At 45.1% G+C, this 18,176-nt stretch overlaps 1 long non-coding RNA gene across 2 annotated transcripts; it reads right to left on the reverse strand.

The window, feature by feature from the left end:
- Nucleotides 1–456: 456 nt before the first annotated feature.
- Nucleotides 457–17,659, reverse strand: LOC135908884 (uncharacterized). Of its 2 annotated transcripts, none has more exons than XR_010566476.1 (3): nucleotides 17,595–17,659; nucleotides 15,527–15,662; nucleotides 457–2,619 (listed from the first exon to the last, which is right to left on the reverse strand). It is a non-coding gene; the product is annotated as an uncharacterized lncRNA (long non-coding RNA). The 2 variants fall into 2 exon arrangements; XR_010566477.2 differs by lacking the exon at nucleotides 17,595–17,659 and adding an exon at nucleotides 17,463–17,582.
- Nucleotides 17,660–18,176: the final 517 nt, after the last annotated feature.

The following is an 18,176-nucleotide window of genomic DNA, read 5'->3' on the forward strand; positions in this document are numbered from 1 at the left end:
AGCCTTCTCGAGCCTATCTATTTGTTGAGCCTATATATGTACATAGATTATTCCATGGTTTACGGAACATGGCCAATAGATATGACATCGATAGTTTTCTTGGCCCCCGCAAGTTGTCTATCAAGTGCCCTATGATAAATAGGAAACTTGAACAGAGTGGCAACAAAAGAAAAGATGATTGCGGCATTGGACATGTGTCCCCTTTTGTGCCTTGTAACACTGGTATAGTTTATCAGATTCCTCTTAAGTGCGGGAATACTCACATTGGACAGAGCGGCAGGTGCATTAATATTAGACTAAAAGAACACAAACATTAACTTAACAACCCTAATGCTTCACATCTAGCATCCCATTGTTTCAATTGCAGTTGTAAACCTTTGTTTGAAGATACAAAAATTCTTTCAAGACACAAATGCCAAACCACACGGGAAATAATCGAGGCATTCCACATTAAAAGATTAAAAGAGACTCGCGTTAGCCATGCATATTTGTCTCCGTTAGAATGCGAATTTCAGTATCTTCACAACACGTGTGTTAATCGGACGTAGTGTCTTTTTGTTGTTTCCCTTCTTGACTTCCCTACTTCCTGATATGTTTAACTGATGCCTTCATACCTTGTCATGTTCTTATGCTGCCGTTTTCTGCAATCACCTATATATATATATATATATTCCTCGTTTCAATAAAAATTTAGCTGAGAGTTAGCGCGCGTCCAGTCTGCTTCTAGTCTGTGTCCGTTTCACTTCGCACTACAATCCAAGAACATATGTGAACAATACATAGCTAGTCATAACTAGTCAGCACTCCAGAAAAGTTGAACATGAAAACTAGTAATAGTAAAAACATATACTTCGCTCAGTTGAACTGCAAAATATTGTAAATATCACCAAGACAGCATAAAAACTGGGCAGGACAGAGGACTGACTGTCAGTTATAATTGCAATATGCACACTAAATCTAGACATAAAAAGTCAAAAGTAACGTGCCGGAAATGGTCATGTCTCCCCAAGAGACCCCTGAGGAACAAAAGGTATACATTTTATGATTCCATCTCATAGATTACCGATCTAATTAAACTTAAGACACATGACCCCTTGTGTGTCACAAATGCCCTGCTCACATTACCTATGCATGATTACCAGCCTTGGTGAAAGAATGACTTGCACTAATGTTTTGAAGAAACACCGGTAAAAATGCTGCTTGCTCTCAACTTTCTGCTGTGACAGCACACTTGTGTGGAGTTGTGAACGCAGTTGCCTATAGGGCTCAAAAAATACGTTTTGGCTGCACAGGTATCGTCTACCGAACACCTGGTTCAAGATAGCTTGCATCTCGGAGTGTGCAGCCACATGGTGGCACAGCATTCTTTTTTACCTTGCCAGTTGATAAAGCCTCAACAGCTGCAATCACCTGCGACTGCTCGTAAAGGTGCCATAAGGTCAGGCAACAAACATACCACGTAGCAAAACTTTCAGAGTACATTGTGCGAGTCGAGGTGTGTAATTTGTGCCTTAGTTCGGCAGTACTGCCACAGTCACAACTATTCATGGCAGCCCCTAAATGTCAACCACATCAACAAAATAAATTAAGACACTTCCTTCAGTACGGTGGCAGAAGCTCAGCTGCAGGCTTCCTAGAACCATGCATTATCTTCAGACAGTGCCAGTACAGCCCGTAGCACATCTTTCAAGCACTCCAGACAAGTACACCGATTACATTCTACACAGAGCATCTGGTGTCCATTTACCTATAGAGGCAAGGTAGCCCCTAGAACACGTTTTGTGACAGGCATGCTGGACACTTTGTCCCCTGAAATGCAAGTGCCATTTGGTACTTCAGTGCCTGTAGTGTACTTTACATCTTAATAAATATTGAATACATAGTAATAACATAAAGACGACAAAAAAAAGCCATCAGCCATCAACTGTGTGGCAAATCTGGGTGCAAGATATTCCCTTATCAAATATACCTGTAGGCATTGCCACCAATGTGCTCCCAAGATGTATGAGGCATTAGTCATTGCAGAGCTGTAAGGACATGACAATCATAGGATGATTATGTTCTCGAGGCTTTTTTTCCCCACTTTCCATTTTTTGAAACATGTATACTGCAGTCATGAAAACAAAAATGCTTCAACTGGCATGTGGTAAGTTTTGCGTCTTATTTCCTAGCAGCTCATTGAAACGAGCCATGATGACAAATTCAAATGCTGTTACCTCATCAGACATTCAAATTTCTTAAACACTAACAAAACGAGATAGGCATTAAAGTGGGCATCACTCAAATACATTACACTGGTTTAAAGTTATTGCACCGCTTTGTGCCAGGTAAAAATGTTAGAAACATCAAAAATGTTCTGATTCTACGGCCAACCGTGAAAAGTAAATAAAAACATCATTAAGCTTTCTTGAAGGGGTTCAGAAGCTTTACAACTGGCAGTCTTGGTGATGGACACGCTGATAGATGAGCAGCCATTCCACTGAGACGAGAATGTTGAGGGCTTCGCATGGAAGTCTGCGAGACACTGAAGAGTAGTTCTTGGTCCACATGAAGGAGGTTGCCTGCATACACGTTTGGGCCACCATACTGAATGCATGGTGTTACCGGAACTTTTTCTCCCTGCGTTGTGGTAAAGAAAGCATGGCTAAATTTAGACGATATTTAATATGCAAAAAAAAAGAGGTGAGGCGTGCAGACAGGTCACAAGAGTAGAGAAGTGAACACGAACGCGAAAAACACAAGAAATTTCATGAAATTGTTTTAATACATAAAATTTTTGTACTATGTGTCATCCATTATGAGGGTTCGTAACCGCAACATATTTCATATATAAGCAGGTAGAATTATCAGCTTGGTCAGTTTGTACAAGCTCGTTTGAGGCAATAAATCGAGTTTCACAAAGACAACCTCAACATTCTTGATTGAAAAAGGAACACCTCAGATTACATGCGTTCCTATGAGTGGGAATTGCATAGTTCAAGAAAAACAAATGAGAACTGGCGCACTGATCCTGAAAAAATAATAAGCACCTGCTACTGCAAAAAGCTAATTAATTGATAGGTTTTAATAGCACAAGGGCATCTTTGGCCAAAGAGCGCCAAGTCTATACTGCAAAGGTAAACTTAGCGCATCTTTACAAAGCAAATATATAAAGATGACTGATGCCTCTCTGCACTACACTTGCTTTGCTCTAGCACGAAGTCATTTTAATGCATGCACACGTACATACGCACGCTACACCCAAGTGTAACAGCTGTAGAATTAAATATGGGCAGCAATGAAGTCGCAACCTTTAACCCCTGATCCTGAGCTGTACTAGCGACTGGAGGTAGTACCAATATTGCCAATGACGAGTCGCACTCTTTCTGCCCAATGTTATGCTGCTCTTATTGTCAAAGATGAGTTAGAGTCGGCATTGAGGGAAAGCTGCCCTTAAGAGCAGCTTTTATTTTTCTGTTATTTCTAACCAAAGACCAATGAAGTAACACATTTTTAGAATGAGAATGTCAGCAAAAAATTGAGTACATAAAAAATTTGGTACAATTTTCCGGAATTAACTTGGGGGTTAATGGGCAAAGCAGCAATTCAGAAACCAGAACAAGTTTTGACATGTTTGCAACCCGTGAATGCTAGAAAATATGTTGGCATTCTGTAGTTTTGTCCAACAATGCAAAAGGGATTCTTAATAACTAAAAAAATAAATGAAAAGGTATCATGAAGTATAGTTCATGAATGTAATGAAGAATCACTCAACTTCTGTTACTATATAATCTCCATTCGATTAACCTGCACTTTCTGAACTAGTTCAGGAGGTGCTGCATTTCACTACTCGTTCCACCAGTTCAACATGGCAGCAACTGCACGTTGTGATTTGTTTCATTTAGTGCAGGCTTTGTACAGGGCGAGTTCACAGCATTCCCTGCACTTGGCCGACAGGTAGTGCATGTTTACGCAGCAGGTGTGGTGCCGCTTCTGCACGAGCGAGGTGCAGATATCAGAGTTTCATACAATAATTACTAGAGCTAACTCTGATGCTAGTGTCTACAGGAGATGAAACAAGAATGGTTGTACCAGCATGGGAATTATGGGAAGTACATGGATTTGCCTAAACTTCGTCTGTTTGGCTTAAAACGGCTTTGTGACTTTGTAAACTAGCCATTTTCAACAATATACTGTGTAATAAATAAATAAACATCACTAACATCATGCGATGACAGGGTTTGAACACAGGAACTCTAGAACAGAAGTCCGATATTGAAACCATCAAGCCACGGAGGCATGTAACGACAAGCGAGTGAAACACCCTGATGAATTTATCGCGGGCATACCAGTGCCTTGAGACGCTTGGCGCGTTTCGATTTGGTCACCTGGACAAGCTCAATCGTTGCAATGAGTAGCAATTATGCGGGTTGGCGGTGTCTTCTGCACATTGAAGAGTATAGACTGCGCTGAAATTTACGACAAGATTTATATAGCGTATAATATACAAAGCCACAAGAATGTCTGAATTCACAAGCACGAAGATCAGCAAATCCATGTGCTTCCCATCATTCCCATGGTGATACAACCACTGCAGCGCCAGAGTTCCCTCTAGTAATTACTGAAAGAAACTCTATGGCAGAAATAACCGAAGTGCCTGGCATTTTGTTCTGGAGTAATAAACGAACTTTTGCTGTCCCATAAATCTTACTGGTCATTAATTCCAAGTTGTAGTGCAGTCACATGTCTAGTAGGCAATTGTGGTATTTTGCATGAGCATTGCAAAGCCAACCGTGATGAAAATTCCCTCTGGTGAATTGGTTATGATCGAGTAGCATAGACCACTGAAGCAATCTCAGCAATCTCTGGAAGGCTAGTGAAGTCATTTTCTTATTAGCAGCCTTTAAACAGCATTCGAGCATATGACGCATGCACCTCAGATATGCAGATATTTCCTTGACTCAGCAAGAAGCGATGCTTCATTTTTCTAGAGGCTACCTCAATCAACGCAGTATTGGTGCTCTCTAAAAACAATGCCAATGCAGATGATCCAAATATTTTTCAGGGGCAACAGTTATGCCTGAAATCATGTTAGATTACAGTTTTTTTTAAACACATGATCAGACCATGTTAGAAATGCTTAACATCCTCCTATTTAATAGACTAGTCATATCTCTGTACACAAAGGCTACTATGGTGATGTTTGAGGTTTAATGGCGCAAGGGCCAGGTATGGCCAAAGAGCGCCATGCTAGTGGTAATGAATATGTCGTGGTCTGATGGGCTCTGTGAATTTAATGTGACTTGGCTGTAGAGGGGCCTAAAAGAGTTTGTGTAAGTTGCATAAAATTACCCGTAATAAAATTATGGCAATGATTAAAGACATGTACTATGATCACTAACATACATTAAAAAGAATGATGCATTATATAAAATATACGAGACTAAAATTGTCTAAGAGCACTACTGCCTCGCCAGAGCCCTTGAAACGCAAGGGTCGAGAGGCATGTGCTATACAAAATAGCTATCACAGCGGCATCCTCTAGAGAGAGGAGACGCTATGAACGTATAGGGCTAATTACATGTAACACAACATCTTTCAGGAAGTCTAGGACTGCGTTAGTGTCAAAGAGTGGTTCTGGGCCGAGTAACATTACAGGATGAAGGGGAATGTGCTGCCGGTAGGCTAATGGAAAATGTTCTTCTGTCAGATTCGGCTTTCCGACACTCCAGGAGGACATGGAGGACGGTCGGCCTCTCCCCGCATCTCCCACAGGTTGGGGGCTCATTTCCAGTAAGTAAAAAGTTATGCGTGCCAAAAGTGTGTCCTATTCTTAGACGACAGAATAGGACATCTGTCCGGCGTGATTTTGTTACAGGAGGCCAGAAACCTAATTGTGGCTTTATTACATGCAGCTTATTATTTGTTTCCAGGTCCCACAAGCGTTGCCAGTAGTTTCGCAGTTTCCTTTTTAAGAAAGGCTTCAGGTCTGCGACAGGGACTGTAGCGGTAGAATTAACAGTGTGTGTGATGCAATTGACGTGGCCATTTGGTCCGCTAAAACGTTACCCTGGATGCCCCTATGTCCAGGCACCCAGCATATTATCACATGCTGGTTAGATACATATGCTTTACTTAGGACGGAATAGAGTTCAATGATTATAGGATTTTTGTGCTTACAGAATGATATCAAAGACTTCACAACACTTAGGGAGTCCGTATATATAATTGATTTTTTGAGCTTTGATTTCCTTATATGCTTCACGGTCGACAGTATTGCGTAGGCCTCAGCCGTGAAGATACTAGTTTCCGGATGCAGTAAATCGGATTCCGAGAAGGATGGACCGACGGCTGCATAGGACACCCCGTGGCGTGACTTCGATGCATCTGTGTAGAACTCAGTGCAGGAGTATTTGTACTGGAGTTCCCGGAAATGCATTTGGATTTCAATCTCTGGGGTGCGATCGCGCAAACAGCTCGCTTTTCCGTTCTCTCGCTTGCCCTCTCGTGATTCGTTGGCGCCCGCGCGTTTCGTCACGGCCGTCATTGCGCCGGGGCGGGACCACAAAATGCGCTTACGTCACACTCCTGTCAATCATTCCAAAACCGAGTGAAATCGGCCGCTATCGTGGAACGGTCGACAAGGGCATTCGTTTCGAAGAATGAATGGCCGTTGCCATAGCAGCGCTAGTAGCAGACGATGCGCCTGTCGTCTGCTCGTAATGTCGTCGCTCGCCGAGCTTGGTTGGCCCTGCCGGGGGTCCAGTTTTTTTAGATTAAAGCGCGATCCGCCACCACAGAACGTTAGCGATGTTAATTATTGAAAACAACTGTGATCACAGTGAAATTAAATGTTGTGCCTGCGCTGTGATAAATATAACTAGTGTTCTTCTTTTTAATGTTGTTTGATCTGACCTCATTTGTCGAGAATGCTCGCCGTTTCACGTTGTGCTCAGAGAATCGCGTTCATGGTTCGGCGGTTTGACGCTCACGAGTCACGATGACAGCTCCTATTATCGCGCTTTTGGAGTCTCTCGGGCAGCCTCGGCGACGCATCTCTCGGGACGCATTTGACGAGCTTACCGAGGAAGAGTTCCGCGAGCAATTCAGGCTCTCGAAGAGCACTGTACGGTGGTTCTGCGAGCAATTGGAAGACGTTATGGGTGGCCTTCGGACCGGTGGCATCACGACGCAAGGCAAGGTGCTTTGTGCTCTCCGTTCGCGACGGGGAGCTTCCAAAGATCCATTGGCAGCGAAGAATTTGTATCCATAGGGCTGGCTTCCGTGAGCGAGACCATTCGCGCAGTTGCGGAAACAATAACCAGGATGCGCCGGCAACAGGGTTGGGTGAGCTTCCCGTTGACAACGGCCGGCAAGCCTAGTGCAAAGGCGGCCTTTACGGATCGCGGCCGCATTCCCGGTGTAGTGGCCTGGGCCGCTATTTTGTAGCGATGCCTTATGCCTTATTCTATGCTATTCTTATCATCCACCACACACGGCGGCCTGATCCCGTTGATAGTGGGGGCAGACCGTCGCTCTGACCACTGGCTTAGCGCAAAAAGCCTGAAAAAGCATAGAATCGGAAAAGGCATCGCTACAAAATACCGGCCCTGTGTCGACGGGACGCTCTTGGGTCAGCGCGCGCGATGTCCGCACAAGGTACGGATGGCCCTCTATGAACGCGACCAACAGTTCGCGTTGGTGCGGCGACACGTGCGGGTCAAGTCTTAGATTTTTGTGCGACGACATAACGATTCGCAGTCGATGAACAATGATCGCCAATTGAACTGCGCGCTCCTGCCAATTTGTTTTGGCGTGTGCGATACCACCTAGCGGACTAAACCAAAATATATGCCGCTTAAATTAGTTTTCTTCTCTCGCATCACATTTCCGACGCAGATTATATGTTGCAACAGAAAGTGTTTTTTTCTTATATTACGTGTTTAATTATTAAAGCATCACAAACATTCTGCACGTAATATATTGTCCCCGATCGAAGCCCAAACTGGTGACGCAAACTTCCGGGGCTGGGCTCGCTCGTTTATTGGCTGTGCTCTCCCTCCCGTTCTCACAAATCTTGCGGACGGCCCACTTTGTGACGTAGCAGCCAGACCGAACGAACGGAAAAGCGAGCTGTTTGCGCGATCGCACCCCTGGAGCATGCTTTGTGACTTCCACGAAAGATATATCACATTGTATGAGTTGCCACTCCCAAGGAGGTAGCAGCTTGGCTGGATGCATTAGGGGAAGCTCGAGGAGTGGAACGTGCATTTCTTCACTAAGCTCCCTTACACGCAGCGAGAAAGGCTGTTTTACGGAAAGACGATTGCGAAAGAGTGTAGCATATGTCATGTCATTAATGGTATTAAAACAGGGATGTTGTGGATTTGAGTGGACATTCAGAAAATATGTTTGGCTGATGTATGTTCTCTGCAGATGAAGTGACCACTCATTTGATTCTACATATGAACTTTGTATGGGACTCGTTCTGAAAGCGCCAGTGGCCAGTCGGATTCCTAGATGGTGGACCGGATCTAGCATCTTTAGCGCGCTCGGGGCTGCAGAATGATAGATCACGGCACCATAGTCTAGTCGTGATCGAATGAGGCTCTTATAGATATACATTAAACACTTTCTGTCACTATCCCATGTAGTCTGGGATAGAAGTTTGATTATGTTCATTGTTTTCAGACATTTTTCTTTAAGATATTTAATGTGGGGGACGAAAATGAGTCTGTAGTCAAGTATGACACCTAAAAATTTGTGTTCTTTGTTTACAGGTATCTGTTGTCCACGCAGTTCTATGCAAGGATCTGGGATAAGTCCTCTCTTTCTTGTAAAAAGAACACAAGAGCTTTTGTTAGGATTGATCCTAAATCCATTCCTGTCTGCCCACGTTGACACTTTGTTCAGGCCATGCTGTACCTGTCTCTCGCAGACTGTGAGGTTACAAGATTTGAAAGCTATTTGAATGTCGTCTACGTAGACAGAGTAAAAGATGGCGGGTGGTAGTGAAGCATGAAGCGTGCTCATCTTCACGATATAAAGCATGCAGCTGAGCACGCCTCCTTGGGGTACACCCGCTTCTTGCGTAAAAGGACGTGAGAGTGCATTGCCGACTTTTACCCGGAAGGTACGATTTGACAGATAGCTTTCTATTATACTCAACATATTACCGTGGATGCCCATTTCTGATAGGTCTCTTAAGATTCCGTAAAGCCACGTTGTGTCACGGAGCATGTACAGTCCGATATTGAACGCCTTTTCCATATCGAGAAATATTGATAAGAAGAACTGTTTAAGTATAAATGCGTCCCGGATATTCCCTTCAACATGTACGAGATGATCGGTTGTGGAGCGCCCTTCTCGGAAGCCGCACTGATAAGGATCAAGCATTTTGCTCTGTTCAAGGAAATGAATGAGTCGCCGATTTATCATTTTTTCAAACACCTTACAAATGCAACTTGTGAGGGCTATCGGGCGGTAACTTGCCACTGAGGAAGGGTCTTTGCCTTGTTTGAAAACAGGGACCACAAAGGCTTCCTTCAAACACCTTACAAATGCAACTTGTGAGGGCTATCGGGCAGTAACTTGCCACTGAGGAAGGGTCTTTGCCTTGTTTCAAAACAGGGACCACAAAGGCTTCCTTCCATGCGGTTGGAAGGTACCCTGCATCCCAGATGGTGTTGAAAAGTGTGAGTAGTGTAAGTTGCGTGTCATTGTGCAAGTTTTTGAGCATTTCATACATGATTCTATCAGATCCTGGTGCGGAACTCTTGCATGCGCTCAAGGCCGCTTTCAACTCGGCAGCACTAAAAGGGCAATTGTACGGTTCATTCTGTCGGCATTTATTGATGAGTGGCTTGCATTCTTCTATTTGTTTATATTTCAGGAATGATTGCGAATAATGATTTGAGCTTGATACACTCTCAAAGTGCTCCCCAAATGAGTCGGCCTGATCTTTCAGTATATCGCCCTGTGTATTTACAAGAGGGAGTGAATATGTTTGCTGCCCTCTAATCCTATTAACCCTGTTCCAGGCTTTGGCCTCATCTCTAAACGAATTAATACTCGATAAAAACTTGTGCCAACTTTCTCTTCTGGCCTGCCGGCAGGTTCTCGTACCTTGGGATTTTATTTTTTTAAAGTTGACAAGATTCTCAGCGGTGGGAGAAGCTCGAAGCAACCCCCACGCCTTGTTCTCATTCTTACGGGCGGTCCGACATTCGCTGTTCCACCACGGTACACGTGGCTTGCATGCCAAACCACTTACTTCGGATATGCATTTTGATGCGGCATCTATTATGAATGCTGTAAGATAATCCACAGCAGCATCAATTTCTAAAGAAGACAGGTCAGCCCATGAGATGCTAGAGAGAGTTCGAAATTTCTGCCAGTCGGCTGTGTCTATCTTCCACCTAGGAGCTTGTGGAGGATATTCGTTTTCTTTAGATGTTCTTATCAGTATGGGGAAGTGGTCGCTCCCGCAAGGATTGTTCATAACTTCCCATTCGAGTTCAGGCAGTATACACGGGGAAACTAGGCTGAGGTCAATTGATGAAAATGTTCTGTTGGCGAGAGAATAATATGTGGGTGCCTTCTTATTTAGCAGGCATGCACCAGAAGAGAAGAGGAACTGTTCAACAAGACGACCTCGTGCATCTATACGAGAGTCACCCCACAGGCTGTTGTGCGCATTGAAATCCCCAAGTACAACGCAAGGTTCTGGCAATTCATCTATGAAGGACTGAAATTCATGTTTGCTTAGTTTGTAGTGTGGGGGTATATAAATCGAACAAACGGTGACGAGTTTATTTAAAAGAACAGCTCGAACCGCCACTGTTCAAAGGGCGTTTGTAGCTGTAAACGCTGACAGGAAATATTTTTATGAATAAAAATGGCAACACCGCCTGATGATACGACAGCTTCATCGCGATCTTTGCGGAACTTGACATACTGTCGGAGAAAGTTTGTGTGTTGTCGTTTTAAATGTGTTTCCTGTAGACACAGCACTTTTGGATTGTGTTTTTGGATAAGCTCTTGCACGTCATCAAGGTTCCCAAAAAGACCTCTTACGTTCCATTGAATAATTTGTGTCGCCATTTTGAAAGTAAATAAGTGCTGTGTGTATGGAAACGGAGGTGATGCCTTAAGTTACAGAGCTCTTTCGAGGCCCTGTAACGGGGGTTCTGCTCTTTCTGGAGCATTCGAGCGAGCCTCGCCGCTCCTTAGGCTCTTGGTGCGCCTTGAGGATAGGTGTAGTGTCCATTGCCTCTTGTGAGGCGCCGGACACGTGCTCTTGCGAGCGAGAATTTACCAGCGAGGGCCCTGCCTTGGAGGGCAAGACCCCTGCACCCACCAGCCCGGAGGTCGATGGGGCTCCCTGGGGGATTTGGCTGCGCCGGCTGTTGCCAGCGCTGGAAGGGGCTGCGGAGGTTGGGGCAGCCTCGGCTGCGCTCACCTTCGGGGTCAGTGGCCCCGTCTGGTGGGTTGACGGAGCAGCGCTAGCTGCAACCGCCGCGGGGGCAGATGGCGTGACTGTCGACTCGCTGGTTGTGGGTCGGACAGCCGCCGGAGGCCGTTGTGACGCTGCCCCCTTACGCGCCACATCGGCAAAGCTGCTCTTAGACAGGTATGACACTAGCCTACGTGCCTCTTTGAAAGATAGCGTTTTCTTTGACTTTGATTGTCACAATCTCCTTTTCTTTTTTCCATGACGGGCATGACCGTGAGTATGCGGCATGCTCGCCATCACAGTTGACACAATGTGGAGTGTTCTGGCATGTTTCGGAGGAATGTTCAGTGTCACTACACTTGGCACATGTCAGCCGGCCTCGACAGTTCTGTGAACTGTGGCCGAACCTTTGGCACTTAAAGCATCTGAGAGGATTGGGCACGTATAGCCTAACACGAAGTTTGATATAACCGGCCTCGATGGACTCGGGGAGGACACTTGAGCGGAAAGTGAGTATCAGGTGTTTTGTTTGGATTTCTTTTCCATCTCGCCTCATCTTAATTCTTTTGACATTTATAACATTCTGTTCGCTGAAGCCCTCCAAGAGCTCAGCCTCAGTGAGCTCCAGTAAATCATCGTCCGAGACAACGCCGCGGGAGGTATTCATCGTGCGGTGCGGGGTTACTACTACTTGGGTCTCCCCAAATGATACTAGCTGTGGCAGTTTCTGAAATTGCTTTTGATTGCGGAGCTCCAAGAGGAAGTCACCGCTAGCCATCTTCGACACCTTATATCCTGGACCAAAAACTTCGGTAAGAGACTGGTAAGAGACTTAGATACAAGGAACGGGGAGATTGTTCGCACTTGGCGTCCGAAAAACTGAAAAACTTCTTCGGTGCGCCCTCGTTTCTGAGGGCGATCAGGTAGTTTAGGAAAAGCATGTTCCATAAGTAATGTTGGGTTTTCGGCCGCGATGCCGACCACCCACCATGGAGCCCAACATGGGGACGTGACAGAAGTTCCTGCTAGAGAAACGCTGCCAACGCCAGGCGTACATCGCTGCTATAACCAAATACAGCATAACCAAGGCTGGCTAGCTACACAAGGTTAACCCTTGCTGCCGGGAAACTAGGAAGTGAGGAGAAGTGATGAGAAGACAGGAAAGATGAAAAAGGCGAGAGAGAAAGACGAAGATTGGAGAGGAGGACAGGAAAAGGAGACTGCTGATTTCCCCCAGGTGGGTCAGTCCGGGGGTGCCGTCTACGTGAAGCCGAGGCCAAACGGGTGTGTTGCTGCCGCCGAGGGGCCGTAAAGGTCCAAACACCCGGCATTGGCTCAACCCCCAGGATCCCCTTTTCCCCGGACACGGCTAAGCCGTGTCCGGGGAAAAGGCTACGCGCGGGAGAGTCCAACCCTTGTGTGCTCGGGTACGTGGTGTCGCAACACACCAAACGCCTGCTTACGCAGACACCCCTGCGGGGACAAAGGCTACTAATCAGGTCCAATGCTATATCATCATCTTAACAAAAACTTCACTTAGTAATACACATGCTGTGATAAGATTTCTTTGAGACCACATGGAGACGCGGTACAAGGGGAATTCACTATTTTTAAAATGAAGCTCCTGTTCTTCCAAACGAGAAGAAAGAGAACTGAGGGTCAAAATTTTTCTTAATCACAGCTGGGAGATGCGAGGGAAGGCACGTGGAAACGTATGTGTAATTTTCTATTTAAATGTAGAAATGATAAAGGCGAATGAAAATGGTCAAAGAAAAAAACAACCAGCCATGGGTGGAGAAAGAACCTACAACGTTTGCATTAGGCATGCGATGCACTAACCACTGTGCTACCAAGGCAACATTCAACCATCCGCAATGGCCCCTCAGATTGTCAAAGCTCGAACGCGGCAGTAGTACCACAGTGGTTAGTACATCACATGTGTAATGTGAACGTTATGGGTCCGTTCCACACCCACAAGTGTATGCCTTTTCATCCACTTTCATTTCCCTTGAATTTATCATTTCTATACTTCATATAAAAAACTTAAAACTTGTTCCTGTATGCTTTCCTTGGCCTTATTATCTGCTGGCTTCTTCCAGTTCTGTTACTTCCAACACTTATACATATTCTCATCGGGTAAGTAAACAGTTTTTGCATGATGCTAGAATGCAATATAAAACATTATTGCAGGGCCGTGTTACGTAGAAAGCCTTACATTGATTAGGCAAGGTGCATTAATGTAAATCTGAAAAAAAAAAAAACAATTCCCACTCTAGACAGCAATGCTGTGTGCTGCTGTGTGCAACAGGGTTTAAAGAAAACAACTTGTTCAGAAATAAAGCCACCAAACGAGGAAATATGAAAACTAGATGAAAATTTGTGCAGCTGCATGTTAAAAATTTAGCACAGCAACAGATGAAGTCATAATGAAGGAAGCGCAAGAATGGTCTATTTTGGAAACACGAGGTAATATACTTGAAAGATGCATATGAGCTTACATGTGGAGAAATATTGTTTACGTAGCAGCTAAACTACGGACAAGCCTAGAACACACTGATACAAGGTGTCGAGCATGTAAATCTCATCGTGCCCTTAAGTCAAAGAAACATGGCTTTCTCACGATTCACTACACATGGCTGGCTCACACAACTTAGCCGCTTCTACATAGGCCTTGTAAGTACCAGGTGGTCTGTATGACATGTGCAAGCTTTAAATATGTACAAGTGCCACATAGCTGGACAGAACCAAGGTAATGCTGTTTGCCATCGTTTTGGGCAAGTGAAGCCAATTCTTGCACTTTTCCTAATTAGGTAATTAGTTATTAACAATTATTTAACTGCTCAAATATTATATTCAAAGTAAAAGTGTCAGTGCGAAAATTGTAGAGCATCCTGAAAATCCCCAATCCAGCTTTCTACTGCTCAATAGGTGCAACAAAATTTTCTTTTCAAGCTTGAAAGAAGCCTGTGAATACATGCAAGAAGTGCTGCGCAACTCACCGCTAGTGCACCTGAACACCATTTGGCTCCTTCTTTCATGCTTGAAAAAAAAAACTTTTTGAAAAGAATATTTTAGAAATTGATTAATTATTATTGACTATGTTTTAGGCAAAATGCATGAAATAGTGTGACTGCCACCTCCATTTTCGGCGACATGAATTGACTCCCTTTTCATGTCCGAATCCAGCTATACATTGGGCGTGTTTTGAGCTGGTTCTGTAATTTAGGCTGGTTTTGACTAATTGAAGCTTCGCACCCTAATAATGGAGTCTACAGCCTAAAAAGAAATTGGTACATAAACGGTTGCTGTCAGTACTCCATACTCCTTTAACTTAGTGCAAAGTGCTTGTGAGCCAAGAAGTTGGTAGTTCTAAGCAGTATTTCTCATGCTGACCTGGTGTTATAACCCAGTTACTATGATGCCATGCTGCTCAGTCATGCTGGTCACAGCTTCAATCTAGGCCATGGCAGCTGCCCCCCAATGGGGGTAAAATGCAATAACGCTTATGCAGTTAGATTCAGGTGTACATTAAAGAAGCCCAGGTTCCCAAAACTTCAGGTTGTAACATTGGAATGTAAAAGCCCTTAATTTAATTTTAAAATCTAAAGGTGCGTTATTAGGAGCAGGGCATGATCTTGAGCTTTTACTGCACTGCCATGACACCAAGAAGCTCCGAGTAAATAAAAACAATTTCTTAGACAATCTCCATCTCTTGCAAGCATTTACAAACACTTCTCTGCATGCACCTATGTTGCTGTTATATTTAGTTCCGTATGCCAAGGCCGATTAAGATGTTAGAACAACTTTCAAACTTGTTTTTTTTTTTACCGCTTTAAAGTTGTTGCTTATTTTGCATCTCTGTGTGTTCCGAACACACATTTCAGTGCATCAATTTCTTCAGAAAGTGCATTCTTTATTTATTTGTGCGTGCAAAAAGGGTTCAGAACTGCTTTCTGAAGATCTGTATAGCAAGCAAAAAACAATTCTATGTAGGCTGCACAAAGAGAAAGGATCATTTTGTAAATATATTGTTTAGTTCTTTAAGAAAAGGCAGCTGTCAGTATTCTGTTCCAAAGTGAAAATTGCCCCTACCTTGCTCTGCTTCATTTTCCGATGTTGATGGTCCATTCGGGGTACTCAACTGACAGGCTGCACTTTGGCGATGTCGGGTGTGCTGTCACCAGGCCCAAGGTCGATCGACATCCTCACCAAAAGTAGAGTCCAAACGCTATAAAAGAAATATCTCATCATTTTGCTATCAGTTTTGTCATCTTGCGTGTTTCACACACGGCCATCAGTGAAATATTTCGTCACTTGGATACTGAAAGCAATTCAAGCATTTTCTGGCAGCCCAGCTGATGATGATGATGTGTGGTGTTTTATGGCGCAAGGGCCAGGTTTTGCTAAAGAGCGCCACGACAAGTGGTAATGTTGACGATGTATTATAGAAGATGTAACTTAGCTGTAAACAGGCCTAAAAATTGTCGCTGTAAAGTGCGTAAAATCTACGTGCTATAAAATTATGGCGATGACTAATGACAAATACTACGAACATTAAAATCCATCGTGGAAACACAAGCCCACATGGCTCTAGCCCTTGAAACACAAGGGCCTAGAGGCATGTGCTATACGAAAGAGCTATCACAGCGGCATCCTCTGAAGAGAGGACGGCAGCCAAGCTGAATACACAGTAAATGGAGAACATTAAAGAGCAAATGCAGTTGTCCCATTAGATTGATCAAGTACAGCAGAAATGGAAATAAATCAGTGATACTGTGTCTGTTTGCTTTGAATGCAAGAAACGTAAAAACAGGAACTTGAAGCCACGCCACTTTGAATTTCCCGCGTTTGCTACACCTCGCAAGTTTGGCATCGTTTGGTACTCGGGGGTAGTAATCGCTTAAAATTAAGAACGAGCGTCGGCATAAATTAACAGGATACTTAACGGGCAATATTTGCGCATAAAACAAATCACGTAGCGAAGCTACTGTCAAATGCCCGATGACGCATCTGCGGGCGGTGCGGTTTGGGCGAACAATTCAAAAAGGAATGCGAGTTTCACTTGTTTCCCGCCTACTAAGCTAAGATAGAATTTGAGTTTCCTACTAAACTATACTGGATATTTACGCGCCGAATAAAACGCTGGAAGTTTTGTTACGTCACGTTGCATACGTATGAAAGTGACAAAATTGATTTTCCCGTATTCTGCCGAGGCGGCATGTAGCAGCTACCACACTCATGCAACAAAACCATGAAAGTGGTACTCGCGGCACGGAAAACAAACATACAGCGCCCACATTACGCCTCTTGGAGTTAGCACTAAGCACGATCAAGCCAGTTTTCTAGCCTTGATAACGCCATGAACACGACCAAACATCGAGCGAACCAACTGTCTGCTCTCGAAAATTTTTACCGCTTCCATTTACATAGCTATCGCTGCCACAAGCAAAAGTCAATGGGCTAGCTGTCTACAAGCCGCAGGTTAGACTGACGGCAACATATTACGGTAACGTAAAACAATTTCCACGCTGACTTAGCAGCCGCGGTGTGCGCTAAGTGCCGCAGTTCTCGTTTGCCGCTCGAAATTCACACCATGATGACGGGCACTGCATCTTTCACACGAAATATTGCACGCCTTGCTCCGGAGCTCAATAGGAGGGCGAAACGCATTTGCACGTACAATCGCCCAATTTTTTAACCTGAACGCGCGAGCATCGACCGGCCAGTCGATAAGCGCCGTATAACGGAGTACAGCGGCGAAGTGTGCGAGAATACGCCTGGCAGAGGGAAGCTGCATTGGACTGTGCATTGCGCGCACGCGCGTATTCTCGCACACTTCGCCGCTGTACTCCGTTATACGGCGCTTATCGACTGGCCGGTCGATGCTCGCGCGTTCAGGTTAAAAAATTGGGCGATTGTACCTGAAATCCGCATGCCGGAAACCCGTCGACGTTTCCGAACCCCGTATGGCCTCTTCACTTGGACGGGAGGCACTTCTATCAAACATTTCACATGCGACATGTCTCACACCGATTATGCGAACACGAGAAAATGACGCAGGCCACATTGCGACGCCGTGCAGCCGTGCATCCACTGATGAGCTGCGTGCGCGGATTTGCAGAGAACCACGACCGGCTTTAGGTCGTGCAGAGAACAATACCATACAAAACGGAGAAGATGGCGGCTCTCGTTGCGGAGACTATGGGATAGTGGGATACTATGAGCACGACCCAACGTTACTAGTCTAGTAACGTTGGCACGACCAACGCCTCCTCTAGAAAGATGCCTGCGGCGTCGCTCGCTTACCCATTGTAGCCGTCGCGCCTTGAGTTGCGGTCAGTTGTCAAGAGATGGCGCCACTTACGTCCCTATCTCTGCCAAGGGGACTGGGGTATGGTGTCTAGATAGGGGAGGTGTGATGACCGGCCAGGACGGCCGGTCTCGAGGGGTGCGCGCGCTTCTCTTCTTACGGCCTTCGCAATGGGGTCTGTTTCCGCCTCCCACCGCACCGCGGTGGGGTCGCCACTACCCCACTGCTCCGCCGCTGCGACCGCCGTTCGCGCGGAAGGAGAACGCGCGCCCGCTCCAAGTCCATCCCGCGTGACTGGTAACCCTCAGGTCCTGATATTTCACCCCTATGCATTATGCAAAGACCGCGCAATCAGCCTCTTCGATTTGACAGCTAAAAGTTATAAACAACAGAATAACTACCGCGCGCCATCGCGTGCTCTTGTTCAGTATG

Source organism: Dermacentor albipictus, unplaced genomic scaffold, assembly GCF_038994185.2.
Source record: "Dermacentor albipictus isolate Rhodes 1998 colony unplaced genomic scaffold, USDA_Dalb.pri_finalv2 scaffold_14, whole genome shotgun sequence".
NCBI classification, from domain to species: Eukaryota; Metazoa; Arthropoda; class Arachnida; order Ixodida; family Ixodidae; genus Dermacentor; species Dermacentor albipictus.